The 18,940-nt window shown below is 36.4% G+C and overlaps 1 protein-coding gene across 11 annotated transcripts in view; it reads left to right on the plus strand.

Moving 5' to 3' along the window:
• TAFA2 (TAFA chemokine like family member 2) overlaps positions 1-18,940 on the plus strand; it is a 466,038-nt gene that overhangs the window by 330,829 nt on the left and 116,269 nt on the right. The gene's annotated exons all lie outside the window — the stretch shown is intronic.

Genomic DNA, 18,940 nt, shown 5'->3' on the forward strand with positions numbered 1-18,940 from the left:
ACTAGGTTCTCTTGGGCTGGTTTATAGCTGATAATTATGTGCATCACAGTTGAAGAACTTTGGTTTATAATTTATATTGTTTAAAGCACCTTGTTTATGAAAACAATCATATTAATGGCCCGAGAGAAAGAAAAATGGCCATAACATAAACTGACTCAATTTTGAACTTTTAACAACACATTTTATGACATAGTTTATTGAATTTTCAAAGTAATACATATTTATTTGAGAATTTTGGTAAGAAAGAAAAATGTCAAGAAGAGAAATCAAGTCACCCATAATTTTTCCACATAAAAATGATCAGATGGCATCTGCACATCTAATTTATGAGCATATTAAACATATTAGAGATCTTGGTGTTCATTTGCTTATTTAATTATTCATACATTTATGGAGATAGACGAGGCATGTGAGAGACTGTGCTGCTCTGAGCTGGTGATTCTGCTTTAAATTATGCAGATCAAATTTCCTTTTTTCCTGGAGTTTATTTTTCTATATCTTGATTTTTCTTCTTTTTATCTTAAGACTAGAGGCCCAGTGCACAGAATTGTGTACTGGTGGGATCCCTCAGCCTGGCCTGTAGGGATTGGGCCGAAACCAGCTCTCTGACATCCCCCATCGGGTCCCAGATTGCAAGTGGGCGCAGGCCAGGCTGAAGGACCCCACTGGTGCAAGATCGGGGATGGGGAGGGACCGCAGGAGGGCTCTAGGGTGGTCCGGCCAATCTTTCCCAGTCCCTACTGGCCAGACCCCAGCAGCAAGCTAACCTACCAGTTGGAGCATCTGCCCCCTGGTGTTCAGTGCGCATCATAGCAACTGGTCGAATGGTAAAACACTTGGACACTTAGCATATTAATTAGGCTTTTATTATATAGGATATCTCATCCTTACAGGATAGTGCATGAAACCCATATGTATACACAACAGGATAATTATAAGGCAAACAACTGTGCAACTACCAACTAGGACAAGAAATAGAATGCTGTCAGCCCCTCAGAGCTCTTCATGGGTCTCCAAGATTACAACCTTTCCTCCCACAGAGGTACTTCTTTCCTGACTTGCTATGCCTAAACAATAGATATTGTTTTGTCTTCTTTATTTTGTAAAAATGGAATGCTACTATGGGCATTCTTTTCAGTGTGATTTGCTTTTTACCATTGACATTTTCTCTTGAGATTCACCCGTGTTGTCATATAGGATTGCATTGTATGAACATACTGTGATGTATTTCTCTTTTGTTGTTGATGAATTTGGGGCTTTCCAGCTGTTGGTTATTATTGACAAAGCTGCTGTGGACATAGTTTTACATGTATTTTCATTCACATGTGAAAAATTTCCCCAGGGTACATTTCTAAGAATGGAACTTTAGGGGTCATATGATAAGTACAAATTCAAATTTACTTTTCCCCACACTTAGTAATATAATTAGCAGTAAATGATGTATACTTACTTATACTATATCTAGAAACTATTCACAAACACATGAAGAAACATAATGTACTCTAAATTACTTAAAAAAAAAACCTTTGTTAGATTTTTTGAGATTATTTTGTTTGTTAATACTAATATAAACACATTTGGGTAATAATTTTATTTATATTTAAAATTAATTATTAAATAAATTTATTAATACATTTTGCTCATATTCAATTTATTTACATAGTCAACAAAAATGAGAATTTTTGAGGTAAAAAAGATTGAAATAGTGACGTTTGTATCATTCAACATTCACTGAAGAAAAAGAAAATCACACCAATTGCAATTAATTATTTGTATAATTATTTACAAATTATAAGTTAATATTTACTTTACCACTTAGCTGAAGGGAGATCCAGGCATTTCATGCTTAGCATCTCCTGTTCCTAACAGTATCTAGCATAAATAAAAATATGATATGGCCTCTTTAAATATGTTCTTAATTTAGATTTCATATTTCAAAATTTTGAACAGAAGGTGCAAAAGAGTTTGAAAAATTAATGGTGATAACAGGTATCCTTGTTGTTTTCTTATTTTAATGATTACTCTAGTGTTCTGGCATTAAATATAATATTGACCTTTAAAAATGGTTTAAAAATTACATGGAAGATATTTCTTTATGTATATTTTCTCTAATTACTTAAAGGATTGAGATTTGTTTTCAGTGTAGGATGTATTTGCAGGTATAGAAGTAGGGAAATTCTGACTATTTAATGTTAAAACAAGTGAAGTAATCCTACTTATTTCTAGTATAACTTTATTTATTTGGATTAAGAAGGGATAATCTTTCATTGAAGTCCCTCTCTCATGTATTCAAAATATACATTTGTGTGTGTGTGTGTGTGTGTGTGTGTGTGTTTGTGTGTGTGTAATGAACCCAAAGTAGAGCAGGTCTATTATGAGTGGAGTGAATCTTACTATTTGAGAAAATTGGATATGGTTTCTGGTATTGGTGGGTTTGACAGTCACTGAATGAAGTTATGTCATTACTGCATACTTTCACGGTTTTAAAAAAGATGAAAATAAAAAAGCATTTGTTCTCTTTTGACTGAAAACAATTTATTAATTGAAATATATTTAGTAATTTTTAGCCATATACTGGACACTGTGAGCTAAGAGCAAGCATTTCATAATTTATTTGGGGATATATATTTAATACTAGAGGCCCAATGCCTGAAATTCATGTACGGGGCGGGAGTGTCCCTCAGTCCAGCCTTTGCCCTCTCACAATCCGGGACCCCTTGCTCCTAACTGCCCACCTGCTCGCTCCTTACCACTCACATGCTCTCTCCTTACTGCTTGGCTCGCAGCTCCTTAGCGCTGCCATGGAGACGGGAGAGGCTCCCACCACCACGACTGCACTCTCCAGCAGTGAGCCCTGCTTCTGACTGAGTGGCGCTCCCCCTGTGGGAGCACACTGACCACCAGGGGGCAGCTCCTGCATTGAGCGTCTTCCCCCTGGTGGTAAGGGCATGTCATAGCGACCAGTTGTTCTGGTCATCTGGTTGTTCCACCATAATGGTTGCTGGGTTTTTATATATATAGATACTCCTATGACTGATCTTTATCATCTAGCAATAATTAAAGGAAATAAAAGTCTTGAATTTATTTAACTTAGAGTAGAATTTGCTAATACTTGTTTACTCAGACCTGTACTTCTGAACCATTTTTTCAATTTTGTTCTCTAGGGAGCTTTTTAGATATTTTTTTTCTAATTGATCTCCACTCCCTTGAAATTTTAATACCACAAATATACTGTATATCTGTTAATGTGCTTATGTTTCTGGGATTTATAGATAAAGAGAATGAGATTTTTTTCATTTTCCATGAACCAATTTTCACCCCCTTAGGGGATGATATCACCCTTGTGGAAAATGTATGACTCATAGATTATTTTTGTCATTCTGTAGTATCTGTTTCTTAATACTACTATTCTTTTCCTGTCATTAATCATCATTTAGAGAAGTCCCTAATAGCATATCAAAATAACAGACTTTAAGGACTTGGAGGAGCTAATATGATCTACTAGGTCAATAATCTAATTTTAATGAGTTCACATGACAAAATACTATTACAAGTACTATCAATCCATATTTTGGAATAAAAAAAAAACATAGAGCACAGATTGGGCCCCCTTTTGGAAGTATGAAACTTTAGGCAAAGAACAATAAAGTCAATCTTGAAAAATGGCAATTTTGGGCTGATGTGTAGTAAGACGCTAGAGTGTCTTCATAGATGCTCTCATTGCATGTTCGGTATATCAGATGGACAGACAATTTTTCTGTTCTTATTAATGTATGGTAAAATTGTAGCTTGACCTCCCATAATCCTTAGCATACTTTCTTCAAATTATTAAGATTTGGGGCTCAATTTTTCTTTTGACCCTCACTTCTAGCAGCATTTTTCTGAATTATTAGATTGAAGTTCAAAAATGCCTTTTAAAGATGAATGAAAATCCTTCTAATATTTCTACCAAGGTGATATAGCATTTTTGTTTATGAAAAGAATTCTTAAGATTTTATTTGAGAACTCAGTACTCTGATAAATAAGATCACAACCCCAAAACAATTCAACTAAGAAAACTGGAGGAAAACTGATCTTAAATGTATTCATAATATAAGGTTGACTTGATTAGAGCTGTTGTCTTGGATTATGTTACTTGAATATTATTTCAATTAAAATTGAAACTTGACTTGTGATTAAATGAGAACTTTACTTACAACCTAAAATTACTGCCTGGTCAAAGACAGCTCTGAGAATGCCAGTCACGTTTTTTTGATAGAAATATTTAATTTTTTTTCTGTAAAAATATGAAGAGATTTTAACAACTGTTAAGTTAAAGCAGTGAAAGTTCTGCAATTTCAAAATTCAAGCTGTTACTTTAGAAAAACTAACGACTCCAGTTAATCTCCCAGAGGTATTTCATCAAACGAGTTATTTTGTGATCATAGCTTGCAGTTATCCTTTCCTTCTTACTTCCCACACGGATTTTCTCCTGTTTCTCTGAGCTGCTGTTAATCACGTATACTTTCTCTTCCATGAAAGTCCTTTGCTCCATTACAACATGCCATCTCCTCCTTCCACTGACCCTCTCAGGCTGACAAATATTTTTGCACTTTCTAGTAACTTTACCTTTTTCAACATTAAGATGGGCTTGTCTCTATTATTTCTTCTGCTGTTGGTATTGTACATACGTGCGCATGCTTTGTCCTTATCTGTGTGTGAATAAGTAAGCTTTTGTTACATACTCATTGTGTTCACTTTTATTACACAAGTGTGTGGTTTGTTTGTTTATTATATTCTTTGGGATTTTATTTTTATTTTCTTTTTTCTTTATTGATTAAGGTATTACATATGTGCCCTTATTTTTAAGTTGATGAGTTCCCTGAGAGCAAAAAGATATAGTGTATTTTGATGGTTTCTTGGTGCTGAAGTAGTATCTGTTTATAATAAATGCTCAACACATATTTGTTGAATAAATGAATCATAAATAAATTACCAGGAAAAAGAATATTTGAAAGGAAAGAAACCAATGATAATTTGATATTATTTCTGAAAGTTAATTGTATTCAATATCTGACATGTATAAATTACTTTGAAAAATCCCATTATATGTGAAATGTATCATCTATATGTAAAATAAAAAGATGCCTTGCCTATCTTTGATCTCAGTGTCTTCCAGTGCTAGCATTCTAGAGAAGTATTTGTTATAGTGTTCATAACAATGTTTGTTAAACAAGAACAACAATAAGGGTGATTTTACGTAAATGACATATTTTGAGATAAGACATTTTCAGAGTTAGAAAATAATACATAGGCTATAATTATTACACAAATAACTTAATAACTTAATAAATCCTCTTTTAATGAGGTTGTAACATTTATCTATACTTGAGTTCCATTTCTATTTATAACTCCTGTGCAATTTGTTTCAAATCAGGAAAAAAATTTGTTCAGTTGATTGATTTTCTCAGTGAACTAGTTATAATTTGAAAATACATTATAAAAGAGCTTGATTCCTTTCTGACTAACAGGTAACACTCAGTTTCCTTAAAATACTCCCACAGATACACATTTGCAAAAGCACATTAATTTCATGTATGGGAAAAGAATTAAGGGGCTGATTATTGTTTGTATTATATCATATTTCCTAAAAGCAAGAAATTGTTCCCTAAATGAGTCAAATTTTATTTCCTAAGAAATACCTTTCAAAACTATCACTATTTATAAAAGTATTATCAGTAAAATTAAAATTTTTGTATATAGTAGAAACTAGTATAACATATTTTATGACTCTTCAAAAGAAATTTCATGTGCATTATCATTTTTTTATCTCTATAGCAAGCCAGAGTAGAAAAATGAGCACTTGTTATTTCTACTTTACAGATAAAGAAACTAAAACTTCAGAGGTAATAGTCTCACCCAAGGGCATTCAGCTTAAATCCTGAATTCTCCCGACTCCAAATTGTCTTTTCTTTTTACCACTCTGATCAGATAAGTATCTTAATTCAAATGAGTCTTTCTGTTTGTTTATCCTACAAATGCAGTTTCCCATACTCACGAACTTGTACGGAGGTGGGCAAATGTAGGTTTACAGTTTGTATGGAAAATAACACAACAATTAATAAATAATAATACAAATTAAACTGTGTTTTGCATACTCACAATTGTATACCTACTTTTGCCAATCCCTGTATTTGAGGGGAAATTTCTTTCATATATCCTACAATTTATTTTATTATTGAAAAAAGAACTTTAATTTTTGTTCAGTCATACCAAGCTTTTAGTCTTGGTCCTGTGAATACCTTTCTTTCAAGTCACCAAACCATAGTGCTCTATCATTTTTATAATAATACAAATTATTAGGCCAATGGAAAATACTTTTAATATCTTCTATAGTTTTTACTTTTTCATATTGTGAGTTCCATTTCTGTATCACTAATGTATTGGATGTCTCCATAATAGGAAGTCATTTACTAAGTAATTCAAATCTGGTGATGATATTTGGATGTTAACCAAATAAAATAAACAGGACACAAGCCTGGATATTAAATTACCAAACAAAATGACTACTTAGCTAATCACTCAGGATGAACATGTCTACTTCCCCAAATAAATTGTTTGCTGGGATGGGCAAAAGTGGGTTTATAGTTGTTCATATGGAAAATTATAATAAGAATAAATAATATAAGAATAAACTCTATTTTGTGTACTCATAACTATTACCTTGCAAAGTGGAACAAAAGCTTATTTTATGTAATGACTTCTGTGGTTAGTTCAACCCAACCTTTCTATTGTATTAATAAAGGAATTACAGTCTTGCAAAATGGGATTAGGCAAACATTTATCTATTCTATCAATAGGAACATCCTGGACTCTTTCCATGTAGTATGTTGTACCTTTTGTATTTTTATAGAACCTTGCTTTGTGGATCCTTTCTATGAGTGCTATTGGCAAAAGGCCTTTGACTTTAGAGTTGTCAGATGATTGCTTATGCCTCTGGGCACACTGGGGAACTGTAAAATGGGTGAGCTCCCCAGAAGGGTGCTGACCTATCTCATTCCTCTAGGTATTTTCTTTAATGTCCCAACTCTGGCTTCTCTCAAAGCCTTAATACCAAATTCTCATAGGGAAAATTTTTGTGATAAGACCCTGTTCTTGTTCATAAGGCAGAGGTTGATCGTGAAGTCACAGTGTTTCCTGAAGCAATGTTCAAGGCCTCTGTGTCACTTGTCCTGTCCCGAAAGACAATGACAGACTTTCGGCTTAGGCTGTGGGGAGCCAGAATCTTGGGTTGACCAAGTGACAGACTTTCGGCTTAGGCTGTGGGGAGCCAGAATCTTGGGTTGACCAAGCCCTGGGGCATATTGGGAGTCTCTATATGCTTTTCCTTTTTTTCTAGAGACAGTATCTCTGAGTGGATAAACAAGGTAACCTAGATGAAAACTATTGAGGATAATATGAATTAAATTTTGAACGTATTTAAATGTTAATAGTCTCACTGAATGGCCCATGTCACAGGAAAGACACTCCTATGTTTTTGTCAGTGCTACAACTGCTGTGGACATGACTGGGCTGGATCTCTCTCAGACCCCAGAAATTTAATTCATCAACTCAACTATTTGGACACTTTTCAGTGCATTATTTGACTTTCTTCTCTTCATGAAATATCTTGGTTCTCTGCTACCTGTTCTCCCAGGAGCCATAGCTACCATGTCAAGCAGCCCAACCCATCATGTTTAATTCCTTATGAATTAGACTCAGACTCATTTCTATAGCTGATCCTGAGCTCAGTGTGACAGTAACTTCCTTTGAATGTTAGATAGTCGGTCTGTATAGTTAACATATAAATACACACCATGTGTATATTCTGAGTTTTGTGATATTGACAGATGGAGGTTGCTTTGTGGAGTGTTTTCAAGACAAGCAATAATATACCATCTCAGGATGAGAAAATATTGTTACCCCTCATAGACAAAGATGATTTTCTGCGAGCTGATAATGGATTCTCACATGGCTGATAATTGTTCATGAGTCATGCTTTCTAGCCAATTTGTTATCTCTCTGTAACTGTGTTTTGTGGTATTTTATTGAAGCACAGTGACTTCTATTTCTGCAGAACAAAATTATTATTTCTGTTTACTTTCATTTCAAATTAGATCATAATGGAAATCTTTGGGTGTAATGAGCTTTAAAAACTAATTCCTGTAAAAATGATCCATTTAACCTAAATAATAAAAACCTTAATCTTGGTAACATAAATTTCTGTATCACAAAGAAATAATAACTATTTGAAAATATGTAGAAAATGTGGCCTCCTTTTGTGCTATTATAACAATGAAGCAGGCTTTTCCTTATGTTTTGACAAATGGCACCATATGTATGATTCAGTTCTGAATGCTGAAATATTGAAACTGTACTTGACCAGATTTCATTCTTGCTAAAAATGCCTTGAAATATTTTTCAGAAAACCATTTAGAGAGCAATCTTTTTCAAACTGGAGATGCTTGTCATGCTCAGTGTCCGTCTTAAGCTCAAGGCTGAAGTATTTCTTTATTGGCTGACATATAGAAGCAGTTTAAAGTGAAATTCTCATGGAGTCTCATTTGGCTGTTCCATGGAAAAATTAATAAATAAATGAATAATTAGAAAGTACAAGTTTATAAAACTCTCATCTTTTAAAGCACCATTTGCCCTAATAACTGTATTTATGCATACATTATTAAACACATTTAGAACTATCTCTTGTAAGCCAAGCGTATATCATTTTTCCACTGTTATTAAAACTGAACATTCACCCCCCCCCAAGTAACCAATTAACCCAAAATTTCAGGATTGAAAAAATACTTAGAGGTCATATACTTCCAATTACTAATCAGTGCACAACTCCCTTCTGTAGCACTCCTGATCAGTCTTCAGCTTTTCCTTTATATTACCACAGCTTGCTACTTCACAAGTCCACCTACTTCATTTGTTTAAACATCAAATTGAACTTCTTTGAAAGTTCTGTCTCATGTCTTTCTGTATTAATACATTTGTTTACCTATTTATTTGTGTATATATGCATCTACTTCAAGAATTAGAATAACATCTGCTGCATAACTTCAACCAATTGAAAATAGATAATAAGGAATCACATGACTATTCTTTCTATGTAATGGTCTTTTAAATATTTTCATACACATATCTTATTTTAGACCCCTATTCTTCAGAATTAATCTCAATTAATCTTCAAAAGCAGGTTATTACCTTTATAATCCTTTGAAGACTTGCTTCTATGCATTACAGCTTAATTATGGACTTGTACCAATAGGTGAGTCCCCTGGTTTGTGTGGGACATTTCAACGGGAAACAATGTCTTCTTCAACGTTGAACAGCCCTTTGGTTTTCCCCAACTCTTTCAGTTTGTGGCTACTATTTTGTAGTAGTACTTAGTTGAAAGTACTTAGTTGCACTTAATATTGGTCATTTGATCTCCCCCAAATAAAGATCAAGTTCCCCCATGAGTGAGAAGCTCTTTTACTGAGTAAACTAGACTATATTATGTTTTCCTCTTTTTGTCCCTGTGTGCATAGTGAACTAACGTAGGTGGCTAAGAAGATGCATGATAGAATGCTAAATACAATTATTTTCTATATACCATAAGGCTTCCTTATGCTTCCTTATGAAGACTGTGTCATTAAAATATTAAAATTCCTTGGTACTTTTCTTAAAGCTTAAGCTTTATTCAGCACTGACCAGTCTTTAAATTGAGGTTAAGAAACTCAAAGCATGACTTGATTGATTAGGGATTTATATGGCCTTCCACCTCTTTATATCATCTTTCCTGACCAATTTGGGTACCCTATTTATCAACCAGTGGCTCAGTGGCTTTTAAACTTTCTATCTTTCCACTCTTTGAATCAGCCTCATTCTTAAAAGTATACTAGTTTGAGACAGGTCCTTCTAAAATACATTTCTTTTGGGAGAAATCCCATTTTGACCATTCACATTTTGAATAAAGGGGAAGAATATATATATATATACTCACAGAGGAAGGGAGAACAAGAGAGAGATAGAAAGATCAATGATGAGAGTCATTGATCAGCTGCCTCCTGCACTCCCCACACTGGGGATCGAGCCTGCAATCCAGGCATGTGCCCTGACTGGGAATCTAACGGCAACATCCTGGATCATAAGTTGATGCTCAACCACTGAGCCATGCTAGCTGGGTGAGAGAGAATATAATGCATCTGGTCTGCTACAGTCTGCTCTCACTATGGTTGTACACTGTTCATTGCAGATATAGTGTTCATGGGTCACGTTTACACTGGGACTCACCTATTGGTACAAGTAGACTGTGGCCTGACTTCTCGCTAGTATTGACCCTTGCTCCAGCTGGAAACATGGATATGCATAGTGCCCTGTGTTAATCAGGGACTCTCTCAGTCTTTGTTGAATTAAATTGAAGAAGCTTTGCGCCAGTATAAGATCTTTTTTACAACGGGGATCTGGACTCTTTCATGCTGATAGTTGACCTTGATTAGTCTTGATTTCTGTATAAATTTTGGCTCCTGAATGCTGGCCTTGACCTTAACTAGGTTCTACATTTCCCTTATGATTCCTGCTCTTGGTCTTTCAAGTGTCTATGTGTCTATCACCATCCTCATTTTCCCACTCTTTTGCCTGGTAGGAGAGTCTCAGAAGAGAAATTGAATTAAAACTCTGTAGAAAAGAAATTAGGTCATTGTTCTCCTTTGCTCCTTTACTAGAAGGCTGGTCATGAAAATAGTACATTTTTTGTTTAACTGGAGATCTTGAATATTTAAAAAGAGTGAAAGACCTGTAAGAAAAGAAAAAGGTCCTAATAATTTTCAAAGTATAATAGAGACTGAAGACAACAAGTTGTTTTGGGGGTTACCTTAGAAACACAGACGATTCCCTGGCAACTGGCATCAAATTGTTTTACTCTACACTTGATGTTTTTTGGCTGGCTCATTTGCTCTGTCATCTCTCAACCAGTCCCTTTTACTGAGGCTTCTATTTCTAGAATCTGTGCAGCTTATTTGTCTGGTCTCTGGTTGAAGGGCGTAGATTGCAAATTAACATGTATGTAAAATTAAAGGAAGGTTTGTCAAGGAACAATGAAGGTAGATGTTTAATATACACAATCTTATAACCAAAGTAAATTTAAGAAGTTTTAAAATATGCTTGGTTGCTTCCTTGTGTCAGTCAAACTGACTGGTTGTGAAACATGCCAAATAACATTATCACTGATTTATCGCACTCTCGACATAAATATGCAGGCACAGTGAAATACAGCACCGAGGCACTTCAGGCACATCTATAAAAATAGCTTTGAAGCATATTAAGTCAGAATTAACCTAAAAACGCCACTGCTTCCCACTTCACAATGCGCCTAGTCACAGCTCTGTGCTTTGTGAACCTGACTGCTGCAGCCTTGAATTCGGGTGGGAATTGCTGCCCCTCTGAGAACAGCAAGGACTTAAACCACCAGCCTTACCTCTCTTAGCCCTGCCTCTTCCTGAGCTCTCTGCTTCAGGCTTCCTGAGACCCTGAGCCATGGCCATTCCATATGCTCGCACAGCTCCAGATCTGTCTATGAGGCTCCTTCTACCTGAAGTCTTTCCCCCAGGTCTATGTCAACTCTGCTGACTAATTCCTTCTCATTCTTCTGGTACTGATCCCGACCCCCATCTTTTACCTTCTTAGGTAGCAACTAAAACATCTCTTCTCAGAGAGGGAGAGAGAGAGAGACATCAATTCCCTGACTAGGAATCTGACCGGTGACCTTAGGTTCATGGGACAGAGCTCCAATCAACTGAGCCACACTGGCCAGGGCTGCTTTGGTTTTAATAACTCAAGTCAAATAGGGAATATTTTCTAAGAGGCCTGTCTCTGTATCATCCACTTTAAAAAGTTTCATTCCATCAGAGTTCCCTTTACGATCATATGATATGTTTACATTTTTTAGTTATTCAAAATATCTGGAGAATGAGAAGTTACCAGGTTTATAAGTTTTGCATGGCTATTTTTTTTAATGTGTATATGTAGTACCTCTAAGGCCAGCCAACAATTGCATATATTTTCTGGATTGCCATATTAGACTATTCCCATCACCTGGAAATAACTAAAACCAGTATCTTCTGAATAACTGCATGTCAGTATTTTATGTGCAGCCCGTTTTGTATAATTGTAAATTTTTTTTAACTTTAAAAGTCTTATGTCCACTGGAAAGGTGTTTCTATCTTTTAACTTGTTCCTGTTGCTTTTGATATATGCTGATATGTTTACTATGATATTTTAGAGGGAAATGTGAATTAAACGTCTTAAATATAAAAATAAATAAATAGAAATAAAACCTCTCTTCCCAAGAAAGCATTCTTTGATCCTTCTGTGCTGGGTTAGATATTCCCTGTACTGCCCCACAGGATAACATGCTCATTGGAATCTTAGTACTGACAGTGTTGCTCTATGTATATCTCCCTCACCAGACTGTAAGTTCCTAGAGGGAAAAAGATTGCTTGCTTCAGTGCCCCAGAGGCATAGGCAAGTTTGAACATCTGGCAGGGCCAGCCTGAGAGAAGTCCGTACTGTTATTTTCTCTTCATGTCTAGTAATCTTGATAGCACCTGGTTTCCTCTAAGGCAGGTTTTCTCAACCTTGACATTGTTGATATTCCGGGATGGATAAATCTTTGTTGTGGGGGTATGTCCTGTGCACTGTAGGATTTTAGCAGCATCCCTGACCTCAACCTATTAGGTACAATCAGCCCACCCCCAGCCTTACCTCCCCCCCCCCCCCCGCCCTCCGGTGTGACAACCAGAAATGTATTCAGACATTGCCACACATCCTTGGGCAAAGGGTGGGACCTGTGGTTTTCCCCAGTTGAGAACTGCTGCTCTAAGGTTATTCATCATATTCTTTAAAAATGTTATACTTCTTCAAAATTATTGATAAATGTATCCTTTAAATGATATTTCCAGGGTAATGAAGCACTTTCATTCTTCCTGGTGCCCCAACCCTCTGCTATACTTCTGCAGCATTGGGCATATAGTAGGTGCTCAAAAATGTTTGCTGAAAGTATTAAAAAATGCCTGGGAGAACACATTTCTCAGTGATTGAATCGCCTTTTTGTTAGTTTGCCTCTTTTTCTGCTTCAGTTGGAACAATGTGAAAATTGTCCATAGACTATATCCCTAATCCCATATGGCCCATACGGCCCGCATGATTCCAGGTCTTTCTACTGACTAGGCTCATCTCAGATGGTTTTCCTTTTCAGCTTGAAGGATTCCTTCAACCTGTCAATCTTGTATCTGCTTTGAGCCTTGGGATCTGTTGTCTTTTCTGTCTGGAATATCACGTGCCCCGCCCCCCCTTTACTTACCTGCTAATGTGAATTAGCATGTCTGCATTAAAAACTATAAAAATTTATATTCAACAAGCTTTGAAAAGAGAAGGATTTATTGGAAGCATGCACATAATGCTAAGAAGGGCAGGAGAAATAAGGCCTTGGGGACAACTGACACAAAAAACTTAAATGTTGCCTGGATCCCCTTCCTGTCTCTGCCTCTCATGTCCCTACCTCTCTGATATAATTTCATTTTATTCCGCTATGACATCCTTCCTCCACGGGCAGAGAACAGAAACACAGCAATGTGCCGATTCTCCCTCCTCAATCCACGATTCTACTGTTATCAGTGGAAGTGAGTTATATCTTTCCCCTCTGAGTGCTTGGGGTTGGGTCCTCACGATATCACAAGAAAAAGAATTTTCTGAGACTTGCACGGGAGGATGAGTGATTTTTATTTGCATGGAATTACATCCTTGGTTTTCCAAAGTCTCATTTCCCTTAACCCACTTCTGGAAGATATGAAGTTGGCATTCAGTAGCGACAGAAGCAAAACCAGCATCCAAAGTTTCTGTTCCATGGTGGAGATGGGGCTGGTTTAGCAACAGGCTAGTTATAGTCCATTAGTCCATTGTTTGGGGTCCACTTGTCTATGGGCCATGTGGGCGAATGTAGGAGAGCAAGGAGAGTGCGCCCCCTGTAACAAGAGTCCCAAGAGAGCAAATATGTTTGTTTAGGGGATCAAGTATCTCAAATATTCCCAGGCTTGCTGTGGCCATGCCTACCCTGGCCAATGACCTGTTCCCAAGTGTGACTGACAGAAAAGTACCACCCTATTTCACCAGACTTTACTAAGCATCGTCCCTTCCCCCAGCGATCTATGGGGAATAGACTGTCAAGTGTTAAACTGCAGCTTCCTGGCAAAGCTGCACAGATGACATGCCTATGTCCTATTAGTACTTGGCCCTCCCTTTGCTCCTCTCTAGTTATTTGTAACTAGTTCATTACAACGGTGTCACTACCACCAGAGGCATAGGTTTTCTTCTTTTAAAAGTTTAGTCACCGGAATTGGTTCACATTGGGTCAAATATCCATGCCGTGCCAGGTTTAATCAGCTCTGGCTGTGGATTAGGCTCACATAAAACAGATGAGGCAGCAAAGAGTTATTTCTGAATTTTGTGAGCCACCTAGTCCAGTGGTCGGCAAACTTCGGCTCGAGAGCCACATGCGGCTCTTTGGCCCCTTGAGTGTGGCTCTTCCACAAAATACCACGTGTGGGCGCGCACATACAGTGCGATTGAAACTTCGTGGCCCATGCGCAGAAGTCGGTATTTTGTGGAAGAGGCACACTCAAGGGGCCAAAGAGCCACATGTGGCTCGCGAGCCACAGTTTGCTGACCACTGACCTAGTCAACTCAAATGTTGTCTACTCCACTGGCTAATAATTTGCAATCCTTCAGGGCTCATCTCTGATATCATTGCTTCAAGGAACCCTAATTAAAAGCTCTTGTAGCACTTTGCGTTTCTTTATAACACTAAAATTATGATTACTTTCTTATTGATATAATTTGTTTGCCATCTCTCTCCCACTTGAATGCAACCTTCAGGAGTGCAGCAACCACATCTATTTGTTCTGTGTTATTTTCAGCAATTAGCATAGTCTTGCTAAGAGTACATATCTGATTAGTAGTTATTGAATGTAGAAATGAATTCTTGGACTCAGTCACAAAATTCCTAGCAAATCAGACATATAAGTGATATATTAGAGAAGAAATGTTAAACAATTCCAAATTAGTTTTATTTAAAGGAATATTAGTGATTTCAAATAATACATACTGTGCCCTGATGAGTGTGGCTCAGTGGAGCATCATTCCCTGCACCAAAATGTCGCCGGTTCCATTCCCAGTCAGGGCACGCGCCTGGGTTATGGGTTTGGTCCCCTGTCAGGGTATGAGCTGGAGGCAACTGATTGATGTTTCTCTCTCACATTGATGTTTCTCTTTCTCTGTTTCCCTTCCTCTCTCTCTATAAGCAATAAAAGCATTTAAAAATAATATACATTCTGTCAACACCCAGATTATCACTCATTTGAATACTATCGCTAAAATGATTATATAACAGAAGTGCTTTGCAATTTATGTAACAGTAAGGTAGCCCCAGTGGCTTAAGGGTTATAATGTGACTAAAAAACAGCATTCATTTTTATCCCTGTGAGGAGAGATGCTCAGTAGTAGAGCAGGAATTACATATGGAAGTAACAAAGTGTGTGACATAATCTTTGGTTGTTACAAACTCAAAGAAATAGTAATAATAATAAATTAAAATGGCTCTGAGAATAGAATATTGATTGCAGTTCCTATCAAATCTGTTAGTTGTTATGTCACTCACAAGACATAGATAAGTTTAGAGATGAAAGATATGGAATGATCGATTAGAGCATATTAAAATTAGAAACTTTGGTTGGTTAATAAAACACCACAAATAAAATTTAAATACAAGAAACAGACTTCAAAAATGTTCATGACAGATAAAGGGGTAATATCTTAAATACATTGAGCACCTTTTACTAGTACAAATGAATAAGGAAAAAAACCTGCAAACACTTTTATAGGTTAGCTGGAAATTCACAAAGGAAGGAATACAAATTCCCAATTAATATACTAGTATAAACATATAAAAATTGGTTCCATTTCACTCTTAATTTGCTAAAAGCATAACAGTGACATAGATGTATAATTAGCAAATACAGTGGGGCCTTGACTTACGAGTTTAATTCGTTCTGAGTTTAATTCGTTCCGAGACCGTGCTCGTTAAAGAGCTCGTTAAGGAGCTCATTAAGGAGCTCGTTAACTCAAATTACCCTATCAACTCAATTCAAAAAATCAGCGGAGAGACAGCTAGTATCTCACAAAACTCGTTAGTCGGGACACTCGTAAGTCAAGGTCCCACTGTATTCTGAATACTAAGTGCTAGCTAATTTATGGTCAAAAGACATTCATGAACTTGTTTTGAGGGATATAATTAGAATAACTTTAAAGAAGCAATTTGGCACTATTTTTGTAAGAGCTTTGCTTTTGTTAGAAAATAATTTACTCATCCAGTGTCATTGAGACCCTCAGTGTTTTAGAAAACCACTTAGTCCAACAGCTGATTTAAGGAGGAAACTGTAAAGTTAAAAACTGGCAAAGATATACATTAATTCACCCAACTGTTATGAAGGAATAAGGAGTTTTCTTGGAGGTGGGTCCTCGGAATTGAGTTTGGCCTTATCATCCCTGTATGCATCTAAATTTCCAGGTTGGGATTCAAGAATCTAAGACACTTGCAGAATAATCTGTGTAAAATCTTCCCAGATCTCATTTTTCCTAATGTTTTATGATTTTTTCACTCATACCTAACTCCTCAGAAATATATATTTTAGTTACTTTTCTTTCTTGAACCTTATTAAGCTTTCCACATGCAAACAGCATCAGTTTTTATAATGGTTAATTGTTATGTAATTAAGTACAACTGATATAAACATGTTTGGGGGCACAGGCAACTGATTTTTGGTAAGTACATAATTTAACCAGTAGGATCAAGTAGCCATTATCCAAGCATATATTCCTATTGGTGTTGGGAAATCCATTAATCAAAAGCTTAGAATCGAGCACCTCAGATTAACCAGAGTTGTCTAAGTGGAAGTGAGTTAAGGGAACGTTTGCAGTACTTACCATTATTTCAACACTGGAGATGCTAAGTGCAATGTACAAGTACTATCTCTCCAATGAACTATAGGCCCTGTAAGGGTGGGTGCTACATCTATTCCAAAGCATATTCCTAGAGCCTATGATAGTGTCTGGCACAAAATAGGTGTTAAACACCTATTTTTTAGGTTGAACTTAAGAAGAAATAGAATGTTTGTGCTCTTTCATTTAATACTTCACTTCTATAAATCTTAGGAACAATTCAGACCAATATGTTTAAGAATAATTATTCAGCCCAGCTAGTGTGGGTCAGTAGTTGAGTGTTGACCTATGAACCAGGAGATCATGGTTTAATTCCTGGTCAGGGCACAGGCCTGGGTTTCAGACTTGATCCCCAGTTGGAGGCATGTAGGAGACAGCCGATCAGTGATTCTCTCTCATCATTAATGTTTCTATCTCTCTCTTCCTCTCCTTTCCTCTCTGAAATCAATAAAAATATATTTTAAAAAAGAATAATTATTCAATGATTTTTGACAGTTTAAAAATAGCTATAGGGTTACTCATTAAAGGATTGTTTGTAGCAGTATAAGATGAAAATATCCTAAACATTCAACAGTATGAAAATAATTAATTATGGTGTGCCTGGTAAAATATTATCTACTTACTAAAAATAATTTGTTTTTAAATGTTAAAAGTCTCCTTTTTCAAAGAATATAGGAAATGCTTAAAATTTGGCGTTTTTAAAAAATTACAGTAAAGACTATGTAGAACATTATTCTAATTTTCAAATTAATATAGTTATTTATATCTGCATAGGTCGAAGCCTGGGAGGAAAGCACATTACTGTTCACAGGGGCTCAGCCTGGGAGGTGTGTCAGTTTTATTTTCTTCTTGACACCTGTTCACATTTTGTACGCATTGTTTTATAGTCAGAAGAAGACAGTCATGTTTGAGGTGGAACTGATTTTCTTTCCTCAGGCAAGGAGAGGAAATGGATTAGCATTTAGTTAGAAATGCAGAAAATAGTCAAGGCAGAACAGCTGAGACAACAAAAGCAATTACGGAGGATTATAGTCACAGAGGAAGAAAAAATTTGAAAATGACTGAAAGAAGAGGTTGTGTTCCAAAAATTGTTTTGAGGGCCTAGAACCATGAAAGAAATAAATTACATGATCTGATGTAAAGAATAATTGCTGAGGCTTCAATAAGTTATGCAGCATTATTGATTTTATTGACTAGGGAATATTAATAAAGAGAAATGGCTGTCACTTAATCCAGAAAGAAGAATAATCTTGTCAAGTGATAAAATCAACTGCTGGCAGGATTTTAATGCTGGATATTTCTTGTACTTTCCCCCCTACTTATTATTTATCTATAATGTTTGTTCATTATTTGAAGTTATCTAATTAGGATGGCCCCTCATGAGTTTATGTTTTCCCTAAGAAGAGATGTTTGAAAAGATGTATTGACCTCTTAGCAAAATATTGTATGAAGCTTTTACACCAGGTCACCATCCAACTGTATAGAGACTTAGAGCCTGCGGGTGTGCTCTGTGGGAAGTGGCGAGGAAGACTGGTCTGAAGGCACATCAGTCTGCTAGAGTTCCCTCTGCAGAAGCCGGAGTCACAGGGTCAGGCCAAGGTCAACATTGTGAATCAGAGGAGTTATTCATAGCAGAAATAAGTGCTGATGTGCAGGTAAGAAATCCAGCAACAAACTGTAACATCAGACAGCTTGGTGCTATTAATTTTACTGACTTCCTGCTCATGCTGCCAAATTCTCATTTCTCTTGAGTGGGAAGAAGCAGGAGATCTCTGTAAGTGGACACATTTCCACAGCTGGGCCCAGGAGCAAAACAATGAGAGGAGGGCAAAAGCCATATCTCAGCTATGTTGATTTATGATGAGGATTAAGTGAGCTAATGTGT

Source organism: Myotis yumanensis, unplaced genomic scaffold (assembly GCF_028538775.1).
Source record: "Myotis yumanensis isolate MYYU_CA2020_CCGP unplaced genomic scaffold, mMyoYum1.0.hap1 SCAF_3, whole genome shotgun sequence".
Taxonomy (NCBI): Eukaryota; Metazoa; Chordata; class Mammalia; order Chiroptera; family Vespertilionidae; genus Myotis; species Myotis yumanensis.